Source organism: Nyctereutes procyonoides, unplaced genomic scaffold (genome assembly GCF_905146905.1).
Source record: "Nyctereutes procyonoides isolate TBG_1078 unplaced genomic scaffold, NYPRO_anot_genome, whole genome shotgun sequence".
In the NCBI taxonomy this organism is placed as follows: domain Eukaryota; kingdom Metazoa; phylum Chordata; class Mammalia; order Carnivora; family Canidae; genus Nyctereutes; species Nyctereutes procyonoides.
The window spans coordinates 14,269,120-14,284,346 of NW_026575145.1; the positions used below are offsets into that span (position 1 = coordinate 14,269,120).

A 15,227-nucleotide genomic window follows, 5' to 3' on the forward strand; every position below is an offset into this window, starting at 1 on the left:
GCCAAGCTTCCTGCCCCATAAAGAGAAAGATTAAATGCTGAATTCACTGCCTATAATTTTAAGAAACCAAAGGCCTAAAAGTATTGGCTTTGCTAGATAACCATGCCATGTGTACACATTTCCACATGGCCCTGCCAATTCTACCTTGACCCACTGCATCCCCTGCTATTTCAGTTCTAAACAAAGATTTATATCAAATTATTTTTTAGTTTTCTGGTGGGGTTAAGATGGGACCACCTAACACATGTTCACTTGGAACCTAATCCAAATTAGATCCTGGCTTCTCTGGAGAAAGAGACCAATACAGTAGCCTGTTACTGCTCTTGATACAGCAGAGGCATTCAGTGTATTTCTACTCTAAAGAAATTTCACATTTGTTAAGTTGGATTTTTAATCTATTGCATATTTTGCATGTAAGTGATAGGTTTATTTAGAGTTCAAAATATATGATTCCCAACACATTACTTTGTGAATAGTACTGCCTAACAGGTTATTTTCTCAAAGAAGTTTTAAGTTCTTTCCCTTTCTGGGAGAAGTTGGGACATGGCAGGAGAATGGTTCCTCTCAACTAGTCTAGAATAAACTGACAATATTACTATTTTCCATGATTTAAAAACTGATTTGAAGCACATTTTTAAAAGTGATATCAACATAGAACCCCTTTCTCAGAAATGTGAATCATGTAATTTACAGTTCTAATTAGTATAACTACTTCTATTGTACTCCTTATTCAAATTATTTTCAGAATAAAATTATCTTTTAGTTTATATAGATTTTGTCACTTCTTTGGTTCATACATGTTCAGCAGCAAGTAATAGTGACATTAATCCATTTAATGAAGCAAATTTAAAATGTTGGATTATATATTTATAATGTCATAAAATACCCATCTATTAACTATTGCTCTAGATTAAGGGTAAGAAGGAGATAGGTTTGCATTGCTGTTATTGGTTATTTTAATGATCTTAACTATCACACTTAGTTTTCTGAATATTTCTATAGCTGGACATGATTAAAAGACTCAACAATTAAGGTTCACTAGAAAATGATAACCTTATAAAAATACTTTAGGATGACCTGTCTAACTAACTGAATTAGGTATCTCCTGCAGACGTGTGAAGGAACCCACCATGATCTATCTGTATCTTTTAATGATCATATTAGTGTTGACCTAGAAATGTTTGAGACAAGGTAGCTTTTTTTTATTCAATCTTATCTAGGTCTTTTCACTGAGTACCATGAAATATTCATTGATGGGAACTCAAAAATATTAATAACTATAATGATATTGTTTGAAGTGGTGATAAACCATTAATGTACCATGAGGTTCAACAACTGGATCAGAATCACTTAACAGAAAATTGATCATAGAATGACCTTCTGAGTAAATGTGTCATTGGAACAGTTTCACCTGTTAGGTGATATAAACTAAATCTTAAGAAGCAGATCAGGCTGGAATTATTTCTTTTTAGTACAAATTAGTAGGATCAAAAATTCACTTTCAATCTGCCCTAACTGTCTAAATTCCATATTAAACAATTTCTGGATCTCTATAAAAAATTTAAACAATTAAAGTTCAAAATATTAAAAATTTGCTTATTATATTCATACCCATATAGTGCAAAGTCCATCTAGATCATTCTTTGTGCTTTATCTTCCTAAGTGTCTTGCATTCCTATTGTGTTAAATCATCACCATTTTGCTTACTAGATAGTTCTAACTAGTCTAGTACTGCATGAATGCAGGACCAGGTACAGAACAAAGACTACAACCTCAGCTTCCCAACCAACAGCTTCATGCTGTGAGCCCCCATGCCATGTGCTATGATCATGAGTGATGGAGCTGTTCTGACTGCAAGCTACTTTCAAATAATGATCCACAAAGTTAATCAAAAGGGCTCCCCTGTTCAATATTTACCTGTTACTCATTGACAGCCACTGTCTACATTGCCATCTAGAATGTATAGAATGAGATCAGAAATACTGAGCTCAAACAGCCCAAGTGCTCTGAAGTACCAAGCACCAAGAAAGCAGAATTAAGCTGCTCTTCAAACCACCCCTGACACTAAACATGTCTGCACGAGTTCCACAGCAGCAACACACTGCTACTTCCTGGATATGGAGGCCCAATTAGTTGCTGATAATAAGGGGGATGAAAGGAAGACTACCACATGAGAAATAAAAAAAGAAAGAAAAGAAAGGCAATATTAGGTATCAAAATAAAAACATGGAGGGAAAAATAGTAATTTCCTGTATTTGGGCAAAAAGATAATATTCCTTTCTTGATGTGATCTCCTTGCTTTTATGTACTAGGAAAGTCATATCTATCCTGAAAATTATTTTTCTCATTTTAATATACATTCAACATTTTAAGCACAAAATAATAAGAAAACATTGATCGTTTTATGTGTTAGGTATTTAAATACTGTTTGCCAGTCTGTCAATCAAATGTACCCAGAGGGATACTGACCAGCCTCCATGTCCACCTCTAAAGAGAGACAGGTATCAGACTGATCGTAATGCAATTCTCTCCTGTTATTTTTAACCATCAGCTGAAAAGCAAGGATCACTATGAGACCTTATTATTCACATTTATTACCCATGCAGCTTGGCAGGTCTTGAACATGGGGTTTAAAGAAGGAAAGTCACTCCAAATGTTAATCCTCTTTTAACTAATTTTTCCTAAACACTTAGGAAAAATAAACACTATCTGAACACTTAATATGTACCAGCATTGTTGTAAGTACTTTACACGTATTTGTTCATTTACTCCTATAGCAAACCCTAGGAGAGAAATTACTACCAATTTACAGACCAGAAAAATAGGGAACAGAGAACTTATGTAACTTGTTCAAGATCACCCAGCAAAATAAATGACTCAAATAGGGTTGGAATCCCTCAGTCTCATTAGAGCCTGTGTTCTTGTCCACTATACTGAAACTGCCTCTAATTCCATTTAGCACTACTGAGAAGGTAAGATGACCACTGCGCGTTAGTAAGTACCTAAGAAAGGTTTGTGGATTGATAAATGAATACATATCTTAAAGGAACTTGCACTCTTATTAAGATCTACATCCAGACAGACGCGTAGTCTCTTATACTTTCACTTATAAGTTTATGACCTGCCTCCTCATTCAATTTAAGAGCCTAAGGGTACTTATTTGCGTATAGACAACTGAATGCCACCTCACATGCGATACAGAGTAAATGACGCATTAGAATTGAATCCTGGATTCAATATTGACTTTCTTCTTCCTTTTATATCCCCTCTCAATCCACTCCCTCAGAAAATCCTGTTGGCTCTTCCTTCAGAATATATCAGACTCCCAATTCTTCTCACCACCTCTACTTCCACACCCTCCATGTAAACCATGTTGATGATGACCATGATAGTCTTTGCACAAGTCTCCCTGTTTCCACCCATGTTCCCCTGAAGCACATGCTCAGCTAGCAGCGGGCTGATTCTAAAACTTCCGTCAGATCCCATTAGCTTTCAAGTCCCAATCCTCCCAAGGCCCCATTTCCGGTGGAGGCTGAAAGGCCAAAGGCCTTACCAGGGTCCTATGTGGTGGCCCCCCATGACCCCCCCTCCCTGCCTCTAGCCAGAGTCCTTGCTCTTTCTGACCCACTTCACCAGCCTCCCCACAATCTTCAAAAGTGGCAAAAGTGCTTCAGCTTCTGGGCCTTTATGGCAGGTGCTCACTCTGCCTGGAGAATTTTCCCCAGGGCTATCTGGGGCCTAACCACCTCACTTCCTAGCAGTCTTTACTCAAATGTCATTTAAGATTTTATTTATTCATGAGAGAGAGAGGCAGAGACACAGGCAGAGGGAGAAGCAGGATCCATGCAGGGAGCCTGATGTAGGACTCGATCCCAGGACTCCAGGATCACACCTGGGCCGAAGGCAGGCACTAAACCACTGAGCCACCCAGGGATCCCCTCAAATGCCATTTTCTTAAATGGGGTTGCACCTACTTGAAACCATAACACACTCCTCTTCACCCGGAACTCCTAATTCCTTCTTAACCTTCTCCATTTTTGTTCCACAGCACTGACCACGACTGCATAGACAATACCGTATTCTCAGTTTGTAACTTTAACTATTTACTCTCGGTTTCTAATGCCCTCCAACTCTGAGGAAAGAGATTCAGGTCTTAGTTCACTATCCCAACACAACAGTTCCTGGGTAGAAGGTACCAAATAAATATGCTGAATTAAGAAAAGAGAGAACCACTGTGGATAATGCTGAAGCACACAGTCAGTCTGTGTGTGTTGTGCCTAACAAGATTAAGTGGACATGGCTCATAGGAGCAGAGAGAACTTCTGGTGAGAGGTACCCTAGTTGGGGGGAAAGGGAAGACAGATTGGCTCAAGACCAATGGGTCTTGAACACTAAGCTAAGACTATAGACACCATACAGTAAGATGGAACCATTAAGGACTTTGAAACAGGATTTTAATCTGGTAACTATAGGGTGGTCCAAAAATATACTTTTGCATTCCCTTGCACAGTACTTCGTATACAGGAGAACTCTAGCATTTATCTTAATTTGAAGGAGATAGGAGATAAGACAACTAAACGGAAGACTGTAACAAGCTAGGCACAAAATAATTTAGGTCAAGGAGGTGAGAACAGAAGGTAAGTTTTTTGGTTTGGGTTTTGTGTGTTTTACAAGAAATAATGCTAAAAACAGACTATTGGACACAAGAGGACAAGAGTCCAAGAGCAAGCCTGAATGACTACAAAAATTAGGATAAAGTGTAAGTAGTACAGGGTAGGAGAGGATAATTTTAAGGAAAACACAGAGTTCTGTTTTGGGGGCATGGCTGCACAGTCATAGAGGGACCCCAGACTGGGAAATGAGTAAGGTCACACTTCAGGCAGCCCCTACCCCATGACAACTGTGTGAAAGTGTTCATATCACTTAACATCTAGGATCTAGGACTCAAAAGGTTTTTGTTTAGTGTTGGGTTTTGTTTTGTTTGTTTTTTTTTTCATAGAGAAAGATAAAACATAGTTCACTGGGTTGCTGTAAGGATTAATTGGCAAAAAAAAAAAAAAAAAAAACGGATTAATTGGCAATGTCAATAGAAGTGCCTGCAAATTTGCTGACCATTACATGTGTACGCTGAGGTCAAGCAAACCACAAGTAGAAACCTCAAGTCATTTGGAAATACAAAACTCAAGTTGGCAAAGAGGTAGGACTGAAGATGAAAACTTGGGACTCCTCTACTTTTGTGTGATAACTGGAAATTTCATCTGTCCTTATCCTGCAAAGGGCAGACCTAATTGTCCCCCTACTGGAGAATATACAGATATGCATACAAAGGCCATTAAACAATTAGCATTCAGATACAACATACTTATTCTTTTCTATAGATGAGGCTTTAAGTTCCTCAGGGTCTTGTTCTTCTACAGAACTAGATTTCAACAAACTACTCTTGTACAGTGGATGTTTCTTATGGACTAGTATCATCCTGCTCCAAACGGCCACTTCATCCAATTGAAAGTGGAACTGCTGGGCCACACTGACCTGTAGTGTTCTGTCATTAACAGTCATCAGATTAAACCTTATTAGCTATGTAAGTTGAGCAGCCACCCAAGCTCTGTGCCTTCATTTTCTTGAGTGCCAAATGAGAATATTACCTAATAACTTCAAATATGGATGTGAAGGTCAATTACAACAATGCCTAGAGACCATAGAACACCACAGTTGGAACAGGTTACTTCTCTCCTGATGTCAGCCTCCTCTATCTCCCTGCATACAGAAAACCAGCCAACACAGAAGCAGGAATGGTGAAACTCAACCACAACTTCACTGTCAAGAGTTAAAACTTATGTTGTTCACAGAAGATCAATTTTGTATCACAATGGAAGATCTCACCTTCTGTGAGTATTTCCTGTGGATGGAAGAATAAATTCAGCTGTATTCATTCTCTATACCTCAGAGCCTGAAGTTGTGAAAACACTATATCACAGCAATCATTTGTGTCTGGCAAACTCCTCCTGAAGAGAGCCAATAAAGGTGTATGTGGTATAAGTGAACCAAACTTGCCACTTGTTTGGCAAATGTATTCTACTTAAAATCTGCCGGCCCATAATTCTAGTTTTCTAGTCTTCCCTTCCCCAAGACATTTCACAAGTACAGTAAATATTTAAAAAATCAGCTTTATTTATTCCTACCAGCCTCACAAATTTATTTCTAGGTCTTAAAAGCAGCATTCAGAAAAGAGGGTAAACAATCCCACTATCAGATGAATTTATTGATCATCAATTTTATAAGAGCTCAAGAAGTCCCCCTACCCTTCACCATCCTCCCCACTGGATAGTCTCCAAACCTCTTCTTTTAAAAACATGGTGACATGAATGTCACTGCTTTCACCATTATTAATTCAAGACTTAGGACACATGATGAATTTCTCCAGGGAGATGAGAATCCAAGCTGTTGCTTATTTTTCCCCTTTCAAGCCATCAAGCAGTTAGGTAGTCACTAGAAAATCATGCTCCTTTTCTGGAAGTGAACAAAGACCTCCCCATGATTACTGCAAACATGTTCTTCACCAGGAAATCCAGCTGGTGTTTAAAGCACGCAAGACAGGAGGTTCCATGCCTGAATGCACCATACAGACTTCATTTCACTCCTAAAAAAGTTTCATTAGTGGAAGTAGAGAAGAGGACAATCCTCAAGAAGACCATGTACCTCCTGGTTTCAAGGTCAAGGCATGCAATTGGCTCTGATTTGCTCTGAGTACCCTGACAGGAAACAGTCGAGAAAAGATGCTGTTATGAAAGCTTATGTTGGTTGAAATGCAAGTGAGGACAACTGCTAGTGCAAGAAACCGGACTCTCCTCATTGGTACCTAGTAAGAAAAGGCAAAGAGTGAGGCTCGTTACATAATCAAATATATAGATACCGCTGCATTTAGCATTTATTGCTGAGATTCTTTTATAACTGGTCTGAGAGGAAGGGAGGGAAGGCCAATTATGGTTTGTTGTTGTTTGTTTGTTTGTTTTTTAAATAATAGTCACAGAGAGAAAGAGAGGCAGAGACACAGGCAGAGGGAGAAGCAGGCTCCATGCACCAGGAGCCCGATGTGGGATTCGATCCCAGGTCTCCAGGATCGCGCCCTGGGCCAAAGGCAGGCGCCAAACCGCTGCACCACCCAGGGATTCCCCAATTATGTTTTAAGTAGGATGTAGTGATCATCTATTTAATCACATAAATCTCAAACAGTCAATTCCAAAGAATCCTCACCCTGCTAAAGGCATCACAAAGGTCTCACGTTTGACAATAGAAAAATCACCCAAGAACGCTTTCCTTACATGCTGGCCATTGAACCAAAATTCTCCCAAGACCCAGGCTTTTCTGTTTTGAAAACCAGAGCAAAATAGCTCAGTGCTGAACACAATAAATAGAACTCACTTTATAAGCAACCTCAATAATGATGTAGATGTGGCACGTGAGAATGTGTAAAGTGACCAGAAAACTCCATCTCATCATCCAGCAGTTACTTCTTATACATGTACATGTTCTAATCTTAAAAAGCCTTGTTACTACAACCTACCACACCCTTCTCACCATTTGTTTCATCTTTTAACTTTCAAAACTATTTCTAAATGATGAAGTACTAGATAAAAAGCAAATTGAGATGGTAGGGAAGGAATTTTTCTGCTGAAGATTTCAGTCACTATGCCACTAACATCACTGGTTCCTGCTGGAATGCTCTCTCCCCTGCCACCAAGCACAAGAAGTTTCCCCAACAAGAAGCTGATAGAAGTTGAGAAGGAATATACAAACTGCAACAGGAAAAAAAAAAATTCACGAAGAGAAATCTCTGCAAAACATGGTTTCTAAATGGAAGGTGACCCTACAGCTTCTAGCTTCCCTTAAATTAGCTGCTTGTGTACCAGTTAGAACATGGCCCCAGAAGCTTCCTAGCTGAGACAACTTCAGGACAACTGCACGACAAAATGCCTATATATGTAGATACCTGTCAAAGATGACATGCTTATCAACCCAATTATATATAGACCCGAAGTTGTGAATAGTCGTTATCTATGGGCGGCACAACTACAAAAGTTGTAGTTTTTCCTCTATGTTTATCTGCATTTTCCAAGTGTTCCAGAATGAAAATGTATTGTACCTTTCTGCAGAAAGAATATTCAGCTATTCCAAGAGAAAATAAAACTAATGTAGGAACCTGCCCATTCACTAACCCAAAGTCATGGCAGTGGGCTTAGTCAAAAGAAATTCTAAGATTATCTCCCCAATACAAGTTGACAGGATGCACAGTGTGCTCCCTAAGCTCCAAAATAACACAAATCCAAACCTGAGGTCATTTACTGAACAGAGGACAGGGAGTTCCCAGAACCAATAATAGACCAATGCATGGAAATAAAAGTTCTGAGTAGGGTCAAGCTGAAATCATAACCTCATCCCTTTCTTCTTGGGAAAACTATTAGGAAAGGTATTATAGATCTATAAAAATCTTTTAAAATCTATAAATTATAAGTCTTTTCATGAAAAGATAAATCCTATTGCATTTTTCCCTACTATAAACACAGTTTATATAGTATTATGATCTATTGCTCAAAAAGTGGGGATTCCACATTTTATTTTTCATGAGGAAGCTTTTCTAAATTTCCAAGGAATATGAAATTTTCTGTTGTAGGAGGTTAATTTACCCCATTCTGAATATTCATTGAAGTTCAGAATTATTCCCTTTAAGTGTGTACTTTACTTTGAATGTTTTGAAGATGGAAATTCTTTCTTGCAAATTACATTATATAAAGCATAGTAACAAGTGGCAGATATAATACAGAATTCAGGAGGTGTTCTTTTAGGAATTCAGCATTTCCACAGCCACAATGGCTCACCCCACTGGAAGGTGAATGTTTACTATTTCTATTTTGCAGACATGAGTTTTTTGGTTTTTTTTTTTTTTTTGACATGAGTTCTTTGATATGAACACTTGTACCTTAAGTTAGAGGAGGAACAAAGGAGTATTCATTTAGTGAGTACTTATTATATGCCAAGCACCAGTGTTTTATGGTGTGGGCCTTATGCTCTAAGTCAAACAGACTGAGGTTTAATGCAGAGTCAAATTTTTTGTCAAGGGCCACATAGTAAACATTTGAGACTGTGGACCATATGGTCTCTGTCAGCACTACTCAACCCTGCCACTAACACAAAAACAGTCACAGGCAATGTAGAAGTGGATGGGTATGTTGTGGTCTAATAAAACTTAATTTACAACAACAGGTAAGGGGATGGGAGAGCAGATTGGTCCAGTGAGCAATCATTTGGTGATGCTAAACTCAATTTCACCTTACCCTGCCGTCTTAACCTTGAGTGCACTGGTCCAGCTCGCTTAAGACCCCTGTTATCTGCAAAATGGTGGTTAAAAAAAATCATACTTAGTACCTAAACTTATCATGAGTATTTTTTAAAATTTCAAGGCATTCACCCACTGACTCTCCAAAACAGCTATCAGATCATTTTCATTCTTACCCAATTTTAGAAGGGAGAAAACCGGAGCATTACGAGTTAAGAGACTTAACCACAGTCCCAGATCTAATCATTATGGGGCGAGGATCAAACTCTGATCCATTTCCAGGAGGTTTAACTACCTCTAGCAAGGATTAAATACTATTGTGTGGACCTGTGGATCTCTTAAAATACGTGCTCACCAAGACTAAAGCATAATTTTTCCACTCTAATGCATAAACTAAGTCCAAAAATTCACTCAAGACACCTTTACACAGAACACACAGAACAAGCTGTTCTTAAGGTGAGAATTTATTAAAACCATGGTGTATGTATAACTTTAAGTTTGCTGTATTATTTTTTAAGACCTGGGCACAAGCACATTAGTCTCCTGGTCTCTCTCTGAAACCACTGTGAGTGATTTTGAACACTGTAGTTCAACAGCAGACATACAAAAGGTTCATTGTAGCTCTATTCCTCTCACCTTGACCTTTGCCTTCTCAAGTTTCTAGAGAGTTCTTATACATACTTCAGGTGTGTCAGTAGCCAATTATTTTTTAAAAATCGAGGCAGGCACTTCTCTCATCATGAAAATATACAACTCAGGTAAGGCCAATTAATATTCTTTCATTTTAAGTCATGTCTCCTGTGCCTGTCCACTTTTTTTTTTTTTTTTTTACTCTCTGCCATTACTTTATCTTGAGTTATAAGTGATCTGGGAGGAGAGAGGCAAATATGGAATACCTCAAACCAGGAAAAGTAATGAACTTATAGACAGGCCTGAACTGGTTTTCATACTGGTAGTGTCCTACAAGATGTTTAGAAGTCAAAAATAGCTTCAAACTAACAAACACAGCATGACTGCACATTCTCCATGCAAAGCACATGAGAGGAGTTTCCCAACAAAGAGAGGCTGAGATGGTGGGCCACTCTTATAGGTTTCCTGCCTGTCAGGGCTAAGCAACTTGCAGAGCTGTTTTCTGACTTGCAGTCTCCACCACAATCTCCTTTTTTCTGAAAGCTTCTCCAGGGCTCACCCAGGATGGCAGTCCACCCCAATGACTCAGCTTCCCCTTCTCCAGCCTCAAGTCCTATCACCCTTATTGCACCCTCCACTCCTGACACATGCCAACTGCAATTTCTTATGCCAGAAATACCTGTCTTTGGGCTCAAATCACTACCTCAAGCAATCAAAATCTCTCCCCCAAATCAAAATCTCTTCTGTGAAGATCACCAGGGCCTACCTCCACTGTTTAAACTCACACACACACCCTTTCATAGTGCCACCAGAGATAGCTCTTACACAGAATCCCAATTACTTGTTCACATCAGTCTTCTAGGCTTCTGCAGGGCAAAGGTTTTCTTAGTCACCTCTAAGTCAGTTTATGCAGAACAACACCTGACCCATGGGTGAAGATCAAAATATAGTTGTTAAATGAATGAATAAATTAGCTCCTTTTTAAGCTAGCCTGGCATTAGCCCTAAATAATACACCATCCACATTACCAAAGTATACCACTTCAAGTCATTTACAGGCAAAAATCATTGGTGTGATGCTAAAATGAACTGGGAGAAACCACCAGAAACCATGCTGAGGTCTAAAATGCATGATGTGGAAATTAGAATTCATTTGGATGTTGAAAGGCTTGAAGCAGTTCTTGCTATGAAGTTCAATGTCTGTTTAACATGCAGATTCTATTAGAGCTCTTTATGAAGTTCATTGTATATTTCTCTTTTCTCAATTCTTTGTTATTTACTGATCCAACTACAACTGGCATAAATTATTCCAATGGCAGGGGAGGGGGTGTGGGGTCTGTATAATTGCAATCAATCAATCAGGTTAAACAGCCAGAAAAATTCACTGCTGCTGCGGCTAGAGCCTCCTTGACCTTTCCCTCCCAGTCAGTACAGGTGACCATCTATCCCCCCAGCAGCCTGCCTGACAAGGAACCTGTCTTGTTCTCCTTAATTGGGAGAACACGTGCAACTGGTTAGCACTCTGTCTGGCACAACGCAGCTGATAAAGACTGGGGAGTTACTTCTTTATTCGTTCTCTTCTTGTCTGTGGACCTCGTTAATTTCCTCTTTTTGGAGTCTGGTTTGTCCGCTTCCAAACCCACGCTTCTTGGCCAAAGCCAGCCTTACGATATACTGAGCAGGAGAACACCCTCATTCTGGGTTTCTTCTTTTCAGGAAAGAAAGAAAACATTCCCTCTCCTTTCCCAGCCCAAAATTAATATTTCCAATCCCTGTCTAGGTGCCTGACATTATTCCATTGGAGAACTCCCTTTTTTGCTTCAATTCTTTCACTCAGAGTTGCCTATTAAAATGCAAATGGCCCTGAGAAGAGTAACATTATCTGTGAACAACACCTGATCTGCAATGAGGGGTATGACAAAAGTGCCTCTGGCAAAGGCCTGGACAGGAAACACTCACCAGGTACCAAGAAGGAATTTCATGGAGGTAAAGGGGCCTGGAAAACTCTCCCAATTTGGCCAATGGCCCTTTCCTTCTCTATAGGTAACAACTGTCTAGTCGAGGACAAACACCTTCTTAATCTTGGAGAGGAGGAACTTGGGGTGAAAGCTCTTTAAAATTTAGGGTACTGAAGGAATTCCTACAACAGCACAGCATGTGGTCACCAAACAGTCATTTAAGCTCCAGTCTCCCTGGACTCCCCAGACTCCATCTTCTCTAAATATTAGTGAAATTGTTGTTCTTGAACCCAGCTACAATACTGTCAGACCACAGGGCCAAACTGTGACAACCTTCGAGGCTCTAAAAGGCCTTACTCAGTTTACTCCTTCCCAGTTATCTTTTCTCACCATCACATATTTAACCCAAGTGATTGCCACTGTATTCTGTGATAAAATTCCATCTCGTGTCCATGGAAATGTCATTTCCTCCAACTCAAATAGTTTCTTGTCTTTATTTAGAAGTTTAAAGTTATCATAATTATTTTGAAAAGGGTGGTCTTCTCTTTTTTTCAGACTCTCCACTTTTACTTTTGCTTGAAAATAGAGAAAACAAATAAGACAATTGTTTTAATTGCAAAGAACTGTGGCATCTCCCAATCAAATCCACTGTTTTACAGGTGAACTTACTAAAATCCAGAGATAATGCCAACTTAAAGACATCTTGAAAAATGTAGAAAGAGGACTGAGTTTCTGTTTCAGCACTTACCAAAATAATTAACAAAAAAAAATTGTCAAATATTTACAATATGGTTAGTGTGTTTGAAAACCCTACCCTTTGCCAAGAAAATTATCACAGACTACAATTTTAAGTTGGCCATGTCATATAAATATTTAATATAAGAACTTAGAATAACTACCATTTTAAAACTCTAAATTATAGACATTTTGAATTAACCACAGGTTTTATATTCCTGTGTACTTTAAATTTTCAATATTACTAAAATTATTTAATAACTCCCAATAACCTCTAAATCCCACATGTTTTAAAATGTAAAAAAATTCACAATTCTAAAACCACAGAATTGCAGTTGAAAGGATCAAGAACAGTGATGTGCTGGTAAATATTTAACAACTCGTTGGGATAGGAGGGCACCTGATTTGAAGCACTTTCCAATTTCCATAGTGCGAATACTTTGCCCAATTTCCAGTTACTAACATGAGAATGGGAAAGATGTGCATACAATGATTCTCATGGGCCCATGCAAGTCGGCACCAGCACATTCTGATAGAAGAGATAGACAGGGCAGCCTTTTCATTTCAGACCATTTCTTTCTTCATAACCCCCTGTATCCTGAATGCAATGACGTAACACCCATTCTTATTATGTTTATACACTTACCTACCAACTCGATTACAGAAGCTCTCAATCTTTTTCGGATATAAAACACAAATGTTTTATCTCAGGGTCTACCCCATTGACACAAATGTTTTATGTACATTTACATACACACATAAAACAAAAACAGAAGCCTCACAAGATAAAACACACACTCATTAAGTACAATGCACTAAAGTTTTTTATTCTTTTCTATTTTTTTTTTTTAATTCTGATCTTGATCCACTAAATTGGACTTCTATCCCACTATTTGGGGAGGGCCCGCAAAATTGAAACAGTGCTGAAACAGACTAAGCTCATTGAAGATAAAATTATATGTCATTAGTCTGTATCTATCCCTATGTCTAGTAGTAATTATTGAGACCCAAGAAGGTTAAGTAACTGCCCAATGGTGCCCCTGCAGTCACTGACAAAAGATCCTTAAAGGCAAGTGATAATTCATTAAACAGAATCAGGATTATCATGACTTAAAACTGAAAGCTAGAGTGCCTTCCAGGACCACCACCCCTTCACCAGAAATTGACAGAGAACTGACCTCATCAGTGATAAAAGTTTGGTCTTTTATCTATCATAGCCCTATGAACAACTCTGCCAGTTTACCTAGAAAAGAAATCTGAGCAACCACCATTTCCCTATTATTGATACTATTCACCCCTCAACAGGGTCGAAAAAGTACCCATCTTTTTCACGAAAATATTTTCAACCCTATAGAAACTACACAAATGCCAACTATTATTATATAAAATATACATATTTCTATGTAACATACATTACCATCAGCTTCCTGATAGCCAGAAGCCAAAGACGAAGTTAAAGAAAGTACTCACTCAGGAAAATAAAATCTGAATCCACGGACTTTTTAGTGTGTTCATGCACCACATGCTTTTCTTATAGGTGCTATGAAATGTACACTATAGTTTCAAGACAATCCAGATAAGCATCTTCACTAAAATACACAACACCATTAATCATCTCAGTGACAGTGCTCCAATTTAACATCTTGGGGATTTCCTCCCCTTCTTCATCATTTATTTGCCAATATTTCCTTGTTATGAATATCCCCCTAGTGACTTTCCCTGGCAGTCACAGCTGTGCTGCCTACTGTGTCTACCTTGACTACAAATAACACAAATCCTTTAAAAAAAAACAAAAACAAAAACAAAAGAACTCCAGCCCTTGGGATGATACCTACAGTTAGAAAGGTAGCCACACTGTAGGCTGAATTCCTAGTGACCTCATCCAAGTTCCCAACTTTAAACTGACAAGGCTCCACCTCTACTCTGATGATGAAATTTGCTTAATTACAAGTGAACAACAGTTGGCTGTTGGCCTCCAATTACTTGAATGGTCAATAGTTAACTGCTGCTTTCAGATGGTCCTTACAGGACCCCCTTCTTATACAGCAAAAAGTTTCTTCAATGTTTCCATGAATCACAACAGAGCCACCAAATCACTAGCAAGTCCTAGAAACCTGACCACTACGAGCCACAATAAGGATGACTTACAGATAACAAGAATTTTTCGAAAAGTATGATCAGTAACAATTTTGCATTTTAATCATACCAATTCTGATAAGAAATTCTGTCTAGGCAACGGAATATCAAGAAATAAAGTCAAAGAAAAATAAATAGCAAATATACAGAGAAGAGTCTCTGCTCCATCTGGTATCCATTTTGTGTCCCTTCACTGGCTCCAGAATTTGCTGACTGTAAAATGGAAACCATGAAAGAAAATGCTCCAACTGGAGGAGTAAATGAATATAGAACTCACCAGCTTGTTTTCGAAAAGGATTTTTAAGGAAAAGGGTTTTTTTTTTTTCAATAATGGAACTCCACTACAAAGGAAGAGTTTTTAGACAAAAAACACACCAAAGTATATTTACAAAGTCTATCTGGAAGGTCTGATGCCTTTAGTGAAACTAGGTTTAC

General features: G+C 38.5%; 1 protein-coding gene across 2 annotated transcripts in view; it reads right to left on the reverse strand.

Moving 5' to 3' along the window:
- NPAS3 (neuronal PAS domain protein 3) overlaps nt 1–15,227 on the reverse strand; it is an 841,608-nt gene that overhangs the window by 711,597 nt on the left and 114,784 nt on the right. The gene's annotated exons all lie outside the window — the stretch shown is intronic.